The sequence below is a fragment of the Python bivittatus genome, unplaced genomic scaffold, assembly GCF_059951505.1.
Source record: "Python bivittatus isolate LINGU-HERP-01145 unplaced genomic scaffold, Pbiv_v1 ctg000480_np1212, whole genome shotgun sequence".
In the NCBI taxonomy this organism is placed as follows: Eukaryota; Metazoa; Chordata; class Lepidosauria; order Squamata; family Pythonidae; genus Python; species Python bivittatus.
The window spans coordinates 79,332,319-79,348,379 of record NW_028277075.1 but is presented as its reverse complement, the minus strand read 5'-3'; the positions used below and the strand labels follow the sequence as shown (position 1 = coordinate 79,348,379).

The 16,061-nt window shown below is 37.7% G+C and overlaps 1 long non-coding RNA gene across 1 annotated transcript in view; it reads right to left on the bottom strand.

Moving 5' to 3' along the window:
* Positions 1–8,641: 8,641 nt before the first annotated feature.
* The window catches only part of LOC112541552 (uncharacterized), a 29,584-nt gene continuing 22,164 nt past the window's right edge, over positions 8,642–16,061 (bottom strand). The window contains exon 4 of the long non-coding RNA XR_003085551.2: positions 8,642–10,897. This is a non-coding gene — a long non-coding RNA (uncharacterized LOC112541552). The remainder of the gene's footprint in view (positions 10,898–16,061) is intronic.

Genomic DNA, 16,061 nt, shown 5'->3' with positions numbered 1-16,061 from the left:
ATATTCATTCTCAGAGAACCTACCAACCACAAAGCACCACCACAATACTGTGACATCATTTAACCCATTCTATGTAATATTCAACCCCAAAGCACATAGGAAAAACTTTGCAGCAGCTCCTCCACCATCATTTTCCAGAGATGCCTTTCATTTAGGCTAAATGTAGAAAATATGGAACTCACAGGCACTGATGTGTTCCTGAACATCTCCCTTGGTAACCACCAGGCTTATTTTATTGCCTAACTTGTTAAAAAAGATTATTTTAATTTAAAAATGGCATGCTACAAAGCAAGATGCTTGTAGCATCATAATAATTTCACAGCATTGCTTTTGGACTCCTCAAAGTTCCCAATGGTATAGTAGAAAATATGCTGGGGGACTGGTTCACTTTCTGGTAAATGGATTTTTGTGATTGGATGTGCCTCCCCTGGCAGCCATTTTAAATAGGCCATTCTTTTGCAGCAACCATTTTATGAGTGCTATAGTGCACCCTTTCACCAGCCCTGAAACAGGGCCTCTTCCTTATTTAAGCCATTTGCTTTCATGCCATCCAGCCACAAGTTCCCTACTCATATTTAATGTCAATCTTCATGCCTGGCAATAAATGTCTACTCTCTCAGGAACTCAGTCTTGCATTTGATAGCTACCTAAACAACAGCAGCTTCACAGGCTCACCATGGTTTAGAGAACTTGTTTTATTGCAGACAAGAAAGCAGTTAGATATTTGCAGAAGATCTGCCTACTGCAGAATATAGAACAGAGAGAGAAAGAGAGCGAGAGCTCAGTCCCAAGGTTTGATTCTTTGGGGTTTTCTTCCTGCCTTTTCAAGTCAGTGGACATCTGGCCTTTCTTTTCCCAGCCTTGCAATAGGAAGGTATCTGTTCAGTGTTTACACATGGTTCTGTCAGGCCCCAGCACTAATGGTTCCTACTTCACTAGTTTCAGCCCTTACACTAATCTATTGCCAGTAGTTGCAGCAGATTTCATTACTTCTATACCCACCCTCTATTTCATAAAACCAGAGGACTCAGAAGCACATTGTCAAGACAAGTCAAAAGAAGCAGCTTGTCTTTGAGAATTATCTTGGGTTGCTGGGTGAGGTCAGAGCCCAAATCTCAGCTTCTGGAGAAGACGATGAATCCAGTAACCACAAATGTTGATTTGGCTGGGAAATGCAGCCAAAAGGTGTAAATATAGTCCTTCCAATAGTGGTGGTCAGCCTTTGTTTTTTACTACTTATGTGAATTATCCATTTGCCCTTTTATCAGAGTTGGGTTCCAGCATCTGTGTTTTGGTTTTGTTGATATGTGCACAAAGAGCTGCACCACAGGATTCTCAATAGCCCTATTTGGACCCTGGCAGCAGTTGTTAGCAAATGCATTAGGTATCTATATTGCAGATGCCCCGCAGAATGAGACTATGTCATATTGGTGGGGTCCAGGATATGATCTCATTTCCCCCTTCAGTCCTGTAACATAAGTATGGAAAATATCTCAGTAAAGCAACAGAGTAGGATACAGGAAACCACTCTACCTTTATATGGAGAGAACTAGAGCAGTGATCCAGTGATAGAAACATGCTGTTGGTGTGGGTCTAAATCAGCAAGGGTTCCAGTGGGGCCCACTTCTCTCTTGTGCTCTAACTCACCACTCTTAAGGCAGTATCTCTCATCAGGCTGAAAGTTACATAATAAGTTATATACTATGAATGGAATGGCAGTATCATAAACCTACTATGTCTGTAGATCTTTGATTTAATTCTACTAGTGCAAGAGGATTTAGTAGTAACTGAATGATAGTTGAGGGATAGAATTGCAACTGATCTCAACTCCTGATGATTTCTTGTCATTAATATGAAAATGCCATTGCCTTGTAAGATTTTGGGAGAGGGGGTAGCAGAGGGGACATCCTAGTCTACCCAGCAGCCCTGGACTTTACTGGTCATCCCCTCCCCAAATACTAATATAGTCTGACCTGTTTAGCTTTTTTTGATATCTGCCAAGGTTGCCATATGCTACTGCCTACTAAATAAATATAGGAAGCCTGCCATGTGTTCAAAATCTTGTACACACTCTGCTTATCACCATAGACCTTCTTCATTGAATGAATCTCATTCTAAAGGCAGGGTCTGCTTAGTGTATGAGATATGAAAAGAGCTCATTCCAAAGCTGTGTAGCTGCAAAAAACAACTTTAGTTCATATAATGGCTTACACTGCGTTGAATTTTACAGTGCTATCCTCTGTTTCACAAAAATAGCTTGATAAATTCAGACACCGTCCTCACCTTTTCTTTTGTCTTTAAGAATTTTTTACCAAAAAGATGCAGCTGAGAAGAATTCAGGAGAATTGAATGTCAGAGGTGGTGTTTTTTTAAAAAAATTCTTCATTGTTTGTTTTTTAAAAAATCTCCTGCATTAAAATTTAAAAAGTTGCATAAAAAAGAAGCAAATAACAATGGGAAAAGATTACATTTGCATGTAAATGCACATACACTGAAATGATTATACTTTGAGATCTTTAATGCATATGTTGTAATAGAGGACCTCCAATCTTTGTTTGGAAAATGATACCATAAAGGTTAAAAAATCATAAGCATTTTGCTGTTCTGAGAATTCACACATTTATTTTCTTCAATGCACTGTCACTGACTGAATTGCAAACTCTAACTACACAACCCCAGACAAAATGTTCTCAATTTCATCTCCATTCACTGAAGGATTCACCAACAGCCAGTGTTGACATGGGGCAGGAGAAAGAGGTAGCACACATATAATTATAAAGCCATCTGTGAGTTGAGCTCAACTCCTGGTGCTACATGGTCATATCCATGAAGTTTTCTTGGCAATAGTATACAAGTGATTTGTCATTGCCTTGATCCAGGGTGTATTTTCAACTGTCAGTCTGGCCTTCAAACCTGGCATTCTCTGGTAGTCACCCATTAAAGTGGTACCCAGGGCTTAGATTCTAGACAAGATTATCCAGGTACTGCCACTTGCTGAGAAAGTGAAGAAATGTAACTAAAAACAAGTTGTACCTTCTCAAAAATGTGCAAAGATATGCTGGTGAGGACAGTGCAAGTTCCAACTGAAGGGTATGTGCAATGCTCACACTTCTTTCTGAGTGACCAACCAAATGAGGTTCAGGAAGCCTCTGATCTAGCCTGTTGTTTGTTTATTTTTTAGTTGTGAGCAACTAAAATAGGTCTTAAAGAGAAAAATGCAGGTTGGACACATTGTCCTTACAGAATCTGGTGACTGCAGTCTAATGGGACATGAGAGAATCTAATTCTTACAAAGGTAATGTACTTTGAGGATTGTTCTCCATGTGCCCAGGAAAATCCCCAGTCAAGGATTTAGAATTAGAACCATATTTATTGATTAAAATCTATTACATTTGCTAAGAAATATGCATTATAAATTCTGCCCCCAGTGCTTTAAATTAAATATACATGTTTGTCAGTAATTTAATTTTAAGATGTGGAACTTCTAAAAAAATACATAAGACCTTTGGATGTCTTTTAGTGCAATTTGTGAGGTATCCAATTCAAACTTCCCTAGAGGAAACATTTAATTACCTGGAGGGCAGTGGGGATAAGATAAACATCCTAAATCTCCTCTTTCATTCTTTTTAAAGATCATTCAGGTACTCCTTATTTAGTGACTGTCTCGTTTAGTGACCATTTGCAGTTATGACTGCAATGAAAAAGTAACTTTGCGACCAATCCTTGCATTTATGACCTTTGCAGCTCTTTAAAGCAAAGGAAACCTGAAGTAAGATCATAAACACAGTTAAGGTTTCACTTAGCGACTACTTTGCTTAATGACTGAGTTGTGGTCACTAAATGAGAACTACCTGTATTTAGTTCTTTAAAGTAATGCTATGGATTAGGGCTGTGCAGCATTTTTGGATTCAGTCTCCAGAAAGTGCTTTGGAATGTGCAGGAGTGCAAATGTGCAACCTGTCTGCAACCTTAAGAAATCTCTTATCCATTTCTGCATTTTACATTTTTTAAAAATCATTTGAGATTAAATTGTTGGAAATTAATTCCTCATGGGCACCACCTGGTATTATTTAAGAGGCAATATTGCTTTATAAATCAAACGTGAATTTATAATGAATTAGCTAATCTGTGTTTTAATACAAAAGTTCCTCTTTTTTAAAATAAATGTTAGTGAAGATGAAGAGTCAGTGGAATAGATATTAAATGAGCAATTAGCACTTGAGGAAATGTCTGTGAGTGGAGATGGTTTATTCTTAATAAAATTTGGTTATTTACCAAAGGGTGGAGCTAAACATTATGAAGTTTCCAAACTTGTGCTTCCCTTAGAACTAAAAGTAGTACAGAAATAAGCATATTCAGGAAAAATCAGCAGGTATTAATCTCAATACAACCTCACATAGTTTTGGTAAATGCCCTCAACCTGGCCCTAAAATAAGGTGTAAGCCTGTCTGGAGAAGATATCTAAAATAGGAAGCACATAAAGCCCTGCTCAGACCAGTGTTTGTCTGGCATAACCCTCCATCATAGACAGAAGATTTGGTGAAGTGGTTGGCATGTAATTTTGCAAGTATGTGTTTCATGATCTGACCTGTAATCAGCATCAGGTCTTGTTTCTTCTGACTGAATAGAGTTTCTTCATCTTTGCTTACAGAGTGTATAGCCCGTTTAATGTTGGTGTTGTCCATCTGGTGATGTGATGTCCACGTCTTGGAAGAAGATATTTACTATAAACACTGAATTTTCTTGGTAAAACTCTATTATTCTGTCTCCTGCTTCATTTCATCCATTGAGACTAAATTTTCTCATTATTCATGATGTCATTTTACTTCCAAATTTAGCATTCCAGATTCCTATCATTAGTATGATGACTTCTTTGGTGTTAGGTCTGCAAGCTGATATAAGTAATCATGTTACTACTTCATTTTGCATCTGTGGTGGCACCATCTGCTTGAATTAAAGTACAATAGATTGCTTTGTCTTGGATTCAAACTGATGTAATTTTATCACCAAGGGGAGCGTTACATTAGAGCACGGACCTGGACACCCTTTGTAAATAAGGGATGGCTACACCATTTCGCCTATGCTTTCCTTGTCTGCAGCAGAAGCTCTGACGCTCCTATGATGTGAAGTGACCTATTCTGGTCCATTTCAGTGCAACGATTCCCAGAATAGCAATGTTCAATTTTGACGTTTGTGCTCTGACAACATAATGGTTAGGGTTCCAAAATTAAATATACCAATAGTAATACATACTGTACCTTTGTAGCTTCAAACTTTCCTTTTGCTTCTGGCCAGATCAACACCTTGACATCCTTTAGATTTTAATTCACTTACCTCATAAATGCCAGTGCTATTTCTACATGACCGCCTCTCCTCCCCAGTAGCCTTATAACCTGGTGGGGGAATCATTTACTGGCATCATGTTGACACTGTCCAGATTGTGAATATCCATTTTGTTTTCTTGCAGAATACTGGAATGGATTGTCATGTTCTTCTCCAGTGGATCATATTTAGTCTGGCCTCTCATCTATGAACTATCTGACACAGATGACCCTTCTGGGAATCTACAATCCCAAGAGTACCACTCATTTGCACACAATCCCTCCCCATAGATGTAGAACCTACAGTTGATGGTGTGTAAGGCCAGTGAGCAAACTGGGCTTCATGTTACACCTTCTATGTTATGCCCATCCCTCCCTACATGAATGTTTCTTGGTTCCATTCTGAAGAAAATTTTGGGAAACTCAGTTTCCAATAAGGCCACATATTCAAGAAAGGATTCTAACTCAGACACTTCTTTGAGTTTTGTCTCTCCCTTCTCACCACATCAAGTCTTTATAGCATTTTAAAACCCAACTGACAGGAAAAAAGACCTTTTTTATTTTAATTTGTTTACAAATCATCAAACTTCAGCTATCATAAATTCTCCTCAATGGCACATGATACTTGGGTCCCTCATAATTAGATGCTCTATCCTTCCTCTTTGGATAATTCTATGCAACAAATCTTTGGGTTGGATCAAATATGCTGAATGAATGAAAAGATTCCTTTGATTTGCAGATTCCAATTCTCCTTTCACCCATGCTTGGAGAAGGGGAAAATGAAAAGAAAAAGAAAAAGAAAAGCCATATTGTTCATTTTCTCCACAAACAGAAGAACAGCAAAATTCTAGGATCAAATCAGGATTCAACTTACTGAATTAGAATCAGATTAGTATCTGAAGAAGTTTTGCTTGCCCTGGGAAAAGGAGCTCTGGAAGTGATATTTACTATTTCTTGTTTACCTCAAAGCTCATCTGCCTATTGAAAAACTAGAGAATGAAGAGACTGTCCTGAGAATCATAAGAATCAAATGCTATAGAGAAAATGAATAATGGTGAGACCATTTTCAGGACCCATTCCCCAGCATGGAGCCTCCACCACATCCTGATGCCTTCTAAGATCAGAAGGACCCTTTGAGTTCAGGAAATGGCCACTCTGGATCCATCCTAAACTGCGTTGTTTAAAAACAAGGTTTATTTTTCTCTCCCCTTTTCGTCATCTCCTTGCTAACATCCTGTAGTTGAATTTCAAGGTAACAGGCAAAACCAAATGTGGCCACAGTAAAGAGCAATATATTCCTATTGTGAACTTTCACAGCACTCTTATTGCAGAATTTATGTCAGCTCTGTGTGAAACTGGGAAGCCTCTATTTGTACACATTCCATGTCCTGCAGTTTTAATCCCCATATTTGTTTCAGGAGCTGTATGTGTGCGTATGTGTGTGTGTGTGTTTGACTCTTCTCTAATTCCTTATTACTAAATATCTGCACAAGAAACAGGAATTCAGCAAATTCTTGAGAGAGCTTGTTCCTTCTGCTGCCTTCTGTGTTGCTGGCATCTCAGCATAATCTTTTTGCTTCTACTGTCACAGCCAGTGCTGGTGCATGAGAAAGACTCATTTGTCAGAAAGAAAGGATTATGATTTTAAATATTGATTCAGATGGGGGGAGGAGGCAGCAGGTGGGAAGAGGGAGAAAGCAACTCTGGGGAAAGCGGATCGAACAATATGCATATTTTGATCTGACATTTAAGGTTTGCTATTTCTATTCCTTCTGAGATGGTACGGATTGCAAGACCACAGAGCAAGTGAAATGCTGATTTACAGAGAGCCAAACACCACTAAACCTAAGCAAGAGGTACTCTAAGAATTCTCTCACCTACAGGACTTTTGTTGCTCTTTTAATCTCAGATACAGATCATAACCAGGGTTACAGAACTACAGCATAGACCCAAGTTACACATGTATAATAATTATGTTTAAAAGATAAACCTCATCCATACAATGGATCATGGTGGTATAATCAGCCTGTGTCCAAAAAAAAATAAAAAATAAAAATCTGTAAATATATATCCCAAAACCAGTTAATGTTGGGATGGATATTATATTGGTTTCTTATAGTTTGAAAGGAGCTATCCCAGTGTTTTTCAAACTTGGCAACTTTAAGATGTGTGGACCTCAACTCCCAAAATTCCCCAATCAGCATGCTTCCAGAATTCTGGGAGTTGAAGTTCACCCACCTTAAAGTTGCCAAGTTTGAAAAACACAAAGGTATACAATCCAGTTCTGTTATTCTCCTTTTATTCTGAATGAGTGTAATGTTTAAAGTGCTGGCTGCATTAGAAAATGAAAGGGGGGAATCTACGACCAGGAATTAATTTTCACATGTGACCAATCTTACTTACTTAGTTGGGCTTATATGGTGCTCCAATCCATAAAGATTCAGAGCAGTTTATGTCACTCTAAGAGTAAGACGATTTTTAAAAATATATAAGACTTAACCATTGCAACTGAAATTGTTATAAAAAAACTTTGGCATCTGAAGAACAGACTCTGAACAAAATCCTGTAATGGGACTTGCTACTCATGGCAATTCTACTCCTGAACCTCTTTTTAAAAGCCACGTTTTAATGGTTTTCTTAAAGCTTAACAGGATGGGAACTTCTTTGATCTTGGTACATAATGCTATTCCAAAGAAAGGGGGCTCCAACTGTGATTTCCATTAATTTTTTTTCACAATACTTGCCACAGAGCTGCAGCAAAATATAAGGAAAAAGTGTGCTTACACTCATACACATCTGTCTTGAATGCAGAAATACATAATGTGTTTTTCAATACCTGCATTTTTAAAGGTTCTTTTTCCAAATGTATGCATATTAGAAGGAATTTTTGAGCTGAACGTTGCATTTCAAAATTGGCGGGAATCTGAGATCTGAAGCATTACTTCATGCCAAACTGCTTAGCAATTCAGGAAGCCCCAATTAAGTCAGTCTGTTTAGAAATGTGGACCAAACAAAATTCAAGAACATTGGGGGCTAGTTAGCAGAGATGCTGGGGTTGAGTATTGCTTGATTTCTGAAGGTTCATTGATGTAAGGCTCATGTGCAAGGTTCTTCTAGTAGACATCATAGTCTGAATATCCCTGCTCACTCTATCCTGGCCATTTAGATCTTAAACTACTCAAGAAGCAGAGTATTATTCACTCAATGAATTAGTAACTACATATAACTTCATAAGGTTCTTGAACAGTAGTAGCAGGATATTATTCTTTTCCCAGCAGCTTATGTCTGAATGGGAATAGAAACCCATTATATATGAAACTGAGAGGAAAAGTAGATTTTATGATGATCTAACCCAAACAAAGATATGATTCAGATTATTTGCATAAACTGATGTTCAGAATATAAATGGAAAACGAGGTCTATATTAGATCATTTTCTCAAACCACAGTAGCATATATTCAGAACTACATCACATTTACCTATACTATTCAAGAAACAGTGATTTCACTATCTTTTTATTCCTATTGTTGGATTAAAAAAAAAACAATTGAAGGTTAGAATATAAATCCGTCAGAAAAATAATTTTCCCTGCTTCATTACTGTACTTAAGATTTTGGAAATTTCCTCTTTATTTCAGGATCAGAAGAGGAGCCCATGGGTTTTATTTTATTAAAATGAGTTTGTCCAGCCTTTTAGAATTGCCTGCCACCGCACAGGCCTTCATCAGCATTCTTTAACCTCGGTGCCTTCCAGATGCATGGATTTCAACTCCCAAAATTCTCAGCAACGGCCATGTCGGCTGAAAATTCTGGGAACAGAATTTCACATGTCTGAAGGGTGCTCTGATTGGAGAAGGCTGCCTTATACATTCACTCAGATGTCCACTGGCCATCTATACATATATGCCTCCTATGACATCAGAAGGAGATCAAAGAGAAGGTAGCTCAGTTGCTGAATGCTTTCCCTGGAGAAGTCTGTCTAGCACATTGATCTCCCTTCCAAGCCTCTTACATATTACTTTAAATCCTGCTGAGGATTTTTGTGTTGCTTTTTAAAAAAAAATTCCTAGCCTGTCTTTTATAAAATTTATTTCTATTTAAATTTTAATATTGTTTTGTTCTTGGCAAAACTAACCTAGAAATACAATTGAAGAGTAAAATAAAGACATGTATAATAAATATTATATGGCTATAAATAATAATGCTGCTTACCTATGCTACATCCTTTAGTTTTTCATTCCATATTGTTTTGCAGGGAAAAAAAAAGCCCATGCTCAATAAAAATTCAAATTAAACAACTAGAGGACCCTCCTTTGAATTTTACCTGAACTATAATTTGAGGAAGGGACTGTCAATTTTATTTGAAGTCTTCCTCTGAGAGATTGTTGACTATATCTTCAAACTAAAAAAGCAGTGATGTTGATTAAGAAAATGTCCCATGTTTCCAAAGTTCACTTTACCATGGGGTCTGTTACTTTTTTTAAGTGACTACTGATCTCTCATGATGGTACAGGTGGTGAGAAATAAAATTGGCCCAATTTATTCTTAGAAATAAAAATTCAAGCCCACATTTTGTCAAAGTTAACGATCTAGTCAAAAACAGATTTTTTTTTTATGTTTTAATTTTTTATTTAACTTTAGGGTTTGTTAGCAACACTGAGAGATATTGTAGGTGGTATGGCAGTTGTGGAAGGCACATTGTCAATTCCAGTTTTATCCTGAAAGAACAAAAGTGGGAGGGACAGCCTTTATAACGAAAAAGTATACAATTATTGACAGAAAAGGGAAAAGCTGCTGCTCAAATTCCCTTCAATAGAGCTTCCTATGTTGAATTACTTTGGAGCTTTTACAGAGATCTTCCAAACTGAAAATCATACATTTCCCTCAATTTGACTGCTATTGTTTTAAGTATCGTGGGGGAAGGAAAGATCAAAGGACCCTATCCCAACTTGGTGCCTAACCGCATTGTGACTTCAAGACCCAGAATTCTCAACCATTATATTGGCTTGGAATTCTGGGAGCTGTAGTTCCAAGCCATTCACAGTGTACCAGAAGACTTATCTAGAGAAACTTGGAAGATTGCACAAAAATCCATCATTTTTTTTCCACTTGGGATTGCTGCAAGTTCTCTTCAAGAGCTGAATCTATTTATTTATTGATTGATTTGATTTGATTTTGATGCTGTTCAACTCCAACCAAATCAAGCAACAGTATTTGCTGAAATATTTCCACATTGTTTTCTTCCTGCCACTTTATGCCTGTTTCAAGAACAGGAATGCCTTAAGAGGGCAAAGTGATCCCCCCCCCCCCGATTCTTGCATCTTCTTTTCCCGCTCTCTCCTTCCCTGTTGAACATATTAATGTGATTCTTGCTGTGTTTATTTATAAAGAAAAATTATTCCATTCCAGGATGACATTTATGCTGATTATCTTCACAGCCTTTTCACTGCCTCTGCCTTTTATGGTGGTTGTATTTCTTTAAGACTGTTGCTGTTCATCCCATTTTAGAACTGGTGGAATATTTTATTGGAATGACCATCTGATAAAACGGTATGCACTGCATGTGATGGATATTTCCTGAAAGAGAACAAGAGAATGCAAAGGCATAAAAGGTTTCCAGTCAATGCTTCACCTTTTATAGGCAATGTGGATTTATGTTTGGATGATTTGTCAGTTCTATAGTATTCTATGATTTCTAGGCACCTTCCGCCCTTGGCTTAATTTTAAATTGGGTGGAGAGGTAATGTAAGTGACAAGAGAACAGTCAAGTTGCACGCACAGGCAGAAGAGAGAGGAAATGGATTCAATGACTAGGGCCAATGGGATTTCTTTTCATTTGGTGGACTAGCCATGGAAGCTAGATTCACACATGAACATTAGTTTACAAATGATAGCGGCTGGACTTACACACCTGGCTAAACAAAACCCAAATATTATCTTTGAGTTAATATAAAACTATGTTACCTGATGTGTGTACCCTATTTTGTCTCAGTAATGAGGCTAGTCAGTGGTAATATCCTTAGTTTTATGTGGGACAAGTTAAGGAAAATTATTAGCTTGGCTTATTTCTCCTCCTTCCTAATGTCCCCTGCCAATGGGTAAGCAGCCCTCAATCTCCTTCCTTAATATGCAGTTGGGCAGGGTTGGGTGAGTATAAGTGGGTACCACCTATCAAGTTGCCCTAACAGACTACAAGGACAGAGATGTTCTGTGATGTGTTGGAGGGGTTATTTTTTACCATGACTCTAGTCTCCTTTGACCATAAGACTAGGGCTCTGTGACCTGTCAGTTGGGCCAATGGGCATGGAGAAAGAGCATCAGGTGAAGCAGGAAGGAGCAACTGATAACAAGTGAGAGAAAATGAATGGGCTTGCAGTGAGTGATCATGGCCAGCAGCACACAGAAGCAGACCATGGAACATAGAAGTAAGCAACATGCCCTTCTCCATAGACATAAAACCATGAAATGTGCAGCCATGCAAAGTCCCTTGTTAGCAGAACCAGCAGAAAACCAGTAACGCACTAATTAGTAACAGAACCAGCAACACAAAGCTGGCAGAACCCAGCTCTCTTTCTGGTTTAAGTCAGCTTTCAGTGAACTACATAGAATCAAGAAACCAAATTAAAACATCCATGTCCAGTCTGTCCTTGAATCAATACAACAAAGAGTACCCCATCACCTTTCTAATTGGTTCCATGTCGAAATATTCTTACATTAATCTTTTTTTCCATAGCATGCAACCAAAATCTGCTTTCCTGAAGCTTAAGCCTATGATTCCATGTTTTCCACTTGGAAAGACCTTTTCCAAAGTCTCGACCTTTTCAAAAATCTTGTTTGTGAGCTTTCTCCAGGAATTTGAAGAGTGCTACCAGGCTTCTCTGTGCAAGGCTAAGCATATCACGTTCCCTCAGTCTCTCCTCCAGAGCTTTGTTTCCAGTCCCTTGATCATCCTTATTGCCCTTTTCTGAACATGTTTATGTTCTACCTGGAATGAAATCTGTTAAATTTTGGATGGTAGACTGTTGGGATTTGATCAGATAGGGCTACTCTCATGTTTTATGTTTCACCACAGAGCAACTTTTAAGAAAAATAACTATGATTTTGTCTCTCTCTGTGTGTGTCAGGAATTGAAATCTGGTATCTTCAAACAGACCAAAGTCAACTTTATCTGTTTCAATAAAGCTTTTCTTTTATTTATTTTTTCCTCAGTATAATAGTGTCTTTTATAAAAAGCATTTTGATTTTAAATTATCTCCTTTGATGTTCACATTTTGCAGAACAAGTTCATTTTCTTGTTTAAATGATTCAATATCCTACTTTTTCTTCTACATTCAGGTCACTAGCCTGGGGATTGCAGGTAGAGGTAGGGTGCTGATGTGCACTCATTCTCAAATCCCTGTGTGTTTAAACTCATCATATATATTTATAATTATGTTTGTAATTCAGATAATCTTTGAAATTCAATCCCAAAGGTTATTTATGAACAGGAAACTCTCAAGTGGCTTTTATAAGGTCAAAATATGGGATTCATTTTTTCGTACATTCTAATTTTCTTTGCCAAGCTTACACTTTCATCTTTGTGCAACACAATTAACACTGATGTGAAGGAAAATAGGAGAGGAAAGAATCCAAGTTTAGAGTAGATGACACAATTATTTCATCTGTGGATCTCACCAGGATGAGAAGAACCGTTCAAACCACTGCCATATATTGAAAAACTGAAGGGCTGACTATTAATTATAAAAAAGCAAACGCTATTGTGTTTTCTGTTTTTTAACTCATTAATCAATAAAGCTGGGCACTGATTTTTTTCTTAAGAATTTGAGAGCAGAAACATTGGATGACGTTTCCGAATGTTTTCAAGGGAAAGAAAACGTGTCCAGCAAAACTCAACAGCAAAACTCCCCCTTAATTGTGATTGTAGCACCACTACTTAAAAACCAACAACAATCACCACCATCAGTACAGAACCAGTCCTCTCAGAGCATCTTCTCTTGCAGTTTGGAAATATAAGAAGTCAGGGAAGCTGTAAACTGCTCAAGAGATTTTGCTAAATGAAAGACAGACATTCCCACACACTCCTTGGCCATCTAAGTAAATTGGGACAATAATATCGCATTCCAGTGTGATGGGATAAAAATAAAGCTGGAAACTCTCCCCTCCTCCCCCTTGCCTCTCCTGCAACCTCTTTTCTCCACTTCCTTCTGCCATTGCAAAATGGGATCAGCTCCAAGCTGTTGCATGACCCAAGAGTGACCATATTCCGCTGCCAAAAATAGCCCTCTTAACACTATCATACTGAAACAATGGGAGGGCCATAACCTGTCTGCTTAAGGGTTTGCTGTGTGGTTCCAATCTCACAATAGAAAAACCATTTATCCCCCATTTAACACCTATCCAAACCTATCCTTCAGATTTCCTCCCTCTCAACCTCAAAAGTGTATAAATTCTATGTTTTTCTATTGTTCAAGGTCCCTCTTTCTGGAAAGCAGGCACCCAATGATCATTGCAATAAACATGGTTCTTCTCCTCAGTGTTGTGTTCCTGTCTTTTGCAAAAAATTCCATGACACCAGCCTTGAGAATTTATCTGAAAATTTTATTGTTTTGGGGAAAAAATGTAAAGTAAATTCTCATCCGTCAAAATGAACTAGAATTGATAGGAAACAATGCAGGAGAATTTCTCTGCCTGGCACTACTTTGGACTTAATGGTATTACAAGGAAATTCCTCTTTCAATGGTAACACACAATACTTCATTTATTTTAAAGCATGGATGATACCTTTGCTATATTTGTCACCCTCCTATTTATTCCAGCAAGTAGAGTTCTAGATCTGTGCTCCAAAGTCCACTGTGTTGGCCAACTTTTCCCTGGAAGGGCTGATGGGCTAAAGAACTAACCAAAATAAAAGATTATCTGTAAAATATGCCATGCCACCAGCTGAGCTGGAAGTAGCAACATGATATAAAAGAAAGGTGGAATATTAGTGGGGAACATGGGGAAAACGGCAGTAAGTTGCTTATCATGATGAAAGGTGTTACTATTTTTAAATATGTGATGAGTTTTATGGATGGACCTTGGCAAAGCTTTTCCCTTCATGCAGATGCACACACTATTTGTGGTGAAAAAAATAAAATAAAAAATAGTCTAAACCTTTGTTCCACATGCATCTATTAATGGCACAGGTGTCTGCTCTAAAAATAAAATGTTGGTAACAACAGGGGAAGAAAAGGGAAATGTTTTTATAGATAAGGATTATTTGATCATAAGAAAAATCCATCAAACCCTTTTTTCCTCCTCTCCTTCCTTTACTCATGGGCAAATCAAGCAACTACCTGCATGGAATGAATTTTTATTTTATATATTCTCTCCCCCCAACACACATACACTTTCTTAAATATTTGTGGACATGTATGTATCTCTTCTACACCATCTGCAATAAACTTGTGTATACACGTTGTAAAGATGCTTAGGTAAACTGAAGATTTTCCTTGGTTTAAACAAAGATCTATCAACCAAATGCTTGGTTTCTATCTACTGTGCCATACTGGCCCCTAGAGGCAGATTATCAAAGCATCAGTGCTAAAAAGCCAAGTTATTTGCTAGTATTCGGAACACAAAACATGAAACACTTTGGATGCTCAGGAAAGAGTATACAAATACTTTTTTATTTAATGTAATTTTAAATCTGGTAGATTCTTATTACTATGTCTGTCATATCTCTCTTTCCCATAAGCAACTGACTCTGGTTTAGCCAACACAGATCAGAGTCCCTGCAGGTATATAATCCTTTCTCAAATTTTCTAGACTAGGAGTAGAGAACTTGTAATTCTGCAAAAGCCAGAGAGACAGAATTCCCACCTGTTCCAGCCAGCATGGTCAAGTGTTAAAGATCCTGGCATTGCAGCTCAACAACGTGGATGTTCACAATTGCTTCATCTACAGGTATGGTTTAGAGAATGAAGGACCCTTTTACCTCTAAGACTTGGTACAAACCATCAACTAGGTAAACTTGCTGAAAAGACAGTAGAGGAATAGATGGCTGTTTAGCTACACAAATTCTCTAGTACCTGCTTTCTGGATCCTGAATTTGTCTCCACCACCAGCAAGATTTCCTAAGCAGAATTCTATTCAGAATGTTTTTGCTGACAAACATGGAAAGAATTCCATTTCCTAGCCCTCTGCACCACTTTCCACAATATTCCATATGACCCTCAAGATTATAGAGCACATTTCCATAAGGAGAGTAGAATTAATAGAAATCACCATTTCCCCCATTCTGCCAGCATAATCCATCCATGAATAAGATGTCATCTATGAACAGAAAAAGCCCTTCCAAAGTTGCATGAGTAATTCTGCAGTTAGCATCAATTGCTTCTCAAGAGCAGTATCTTTGGTCCCATCCTCACCGATAATAGAAAAATGTTCAAAACAAAAGTACTGTAACTAGTAGATTCTCTTGCTGTTTCTCCCATGAGTATTCAGTGTTAACTCTATTGAGATACCAACTATATACTATTCATTACAAGTATGTGCTACCATCATTTAAACTGATGTAGATACATCATCATGCATATTTCAAAATTCTTTATATTGTTGTATGTATCTGAACCCAAAATTTTCTGGCTTTTTTACAAGTCCACCAGGCATGATAAAATGTCCCTTCATGTTGCCCACATTTCCAACATAAATTTGAAGTATTCCTACACATTCTGGTTAGGTCCAAGATCTTTTGATTTGA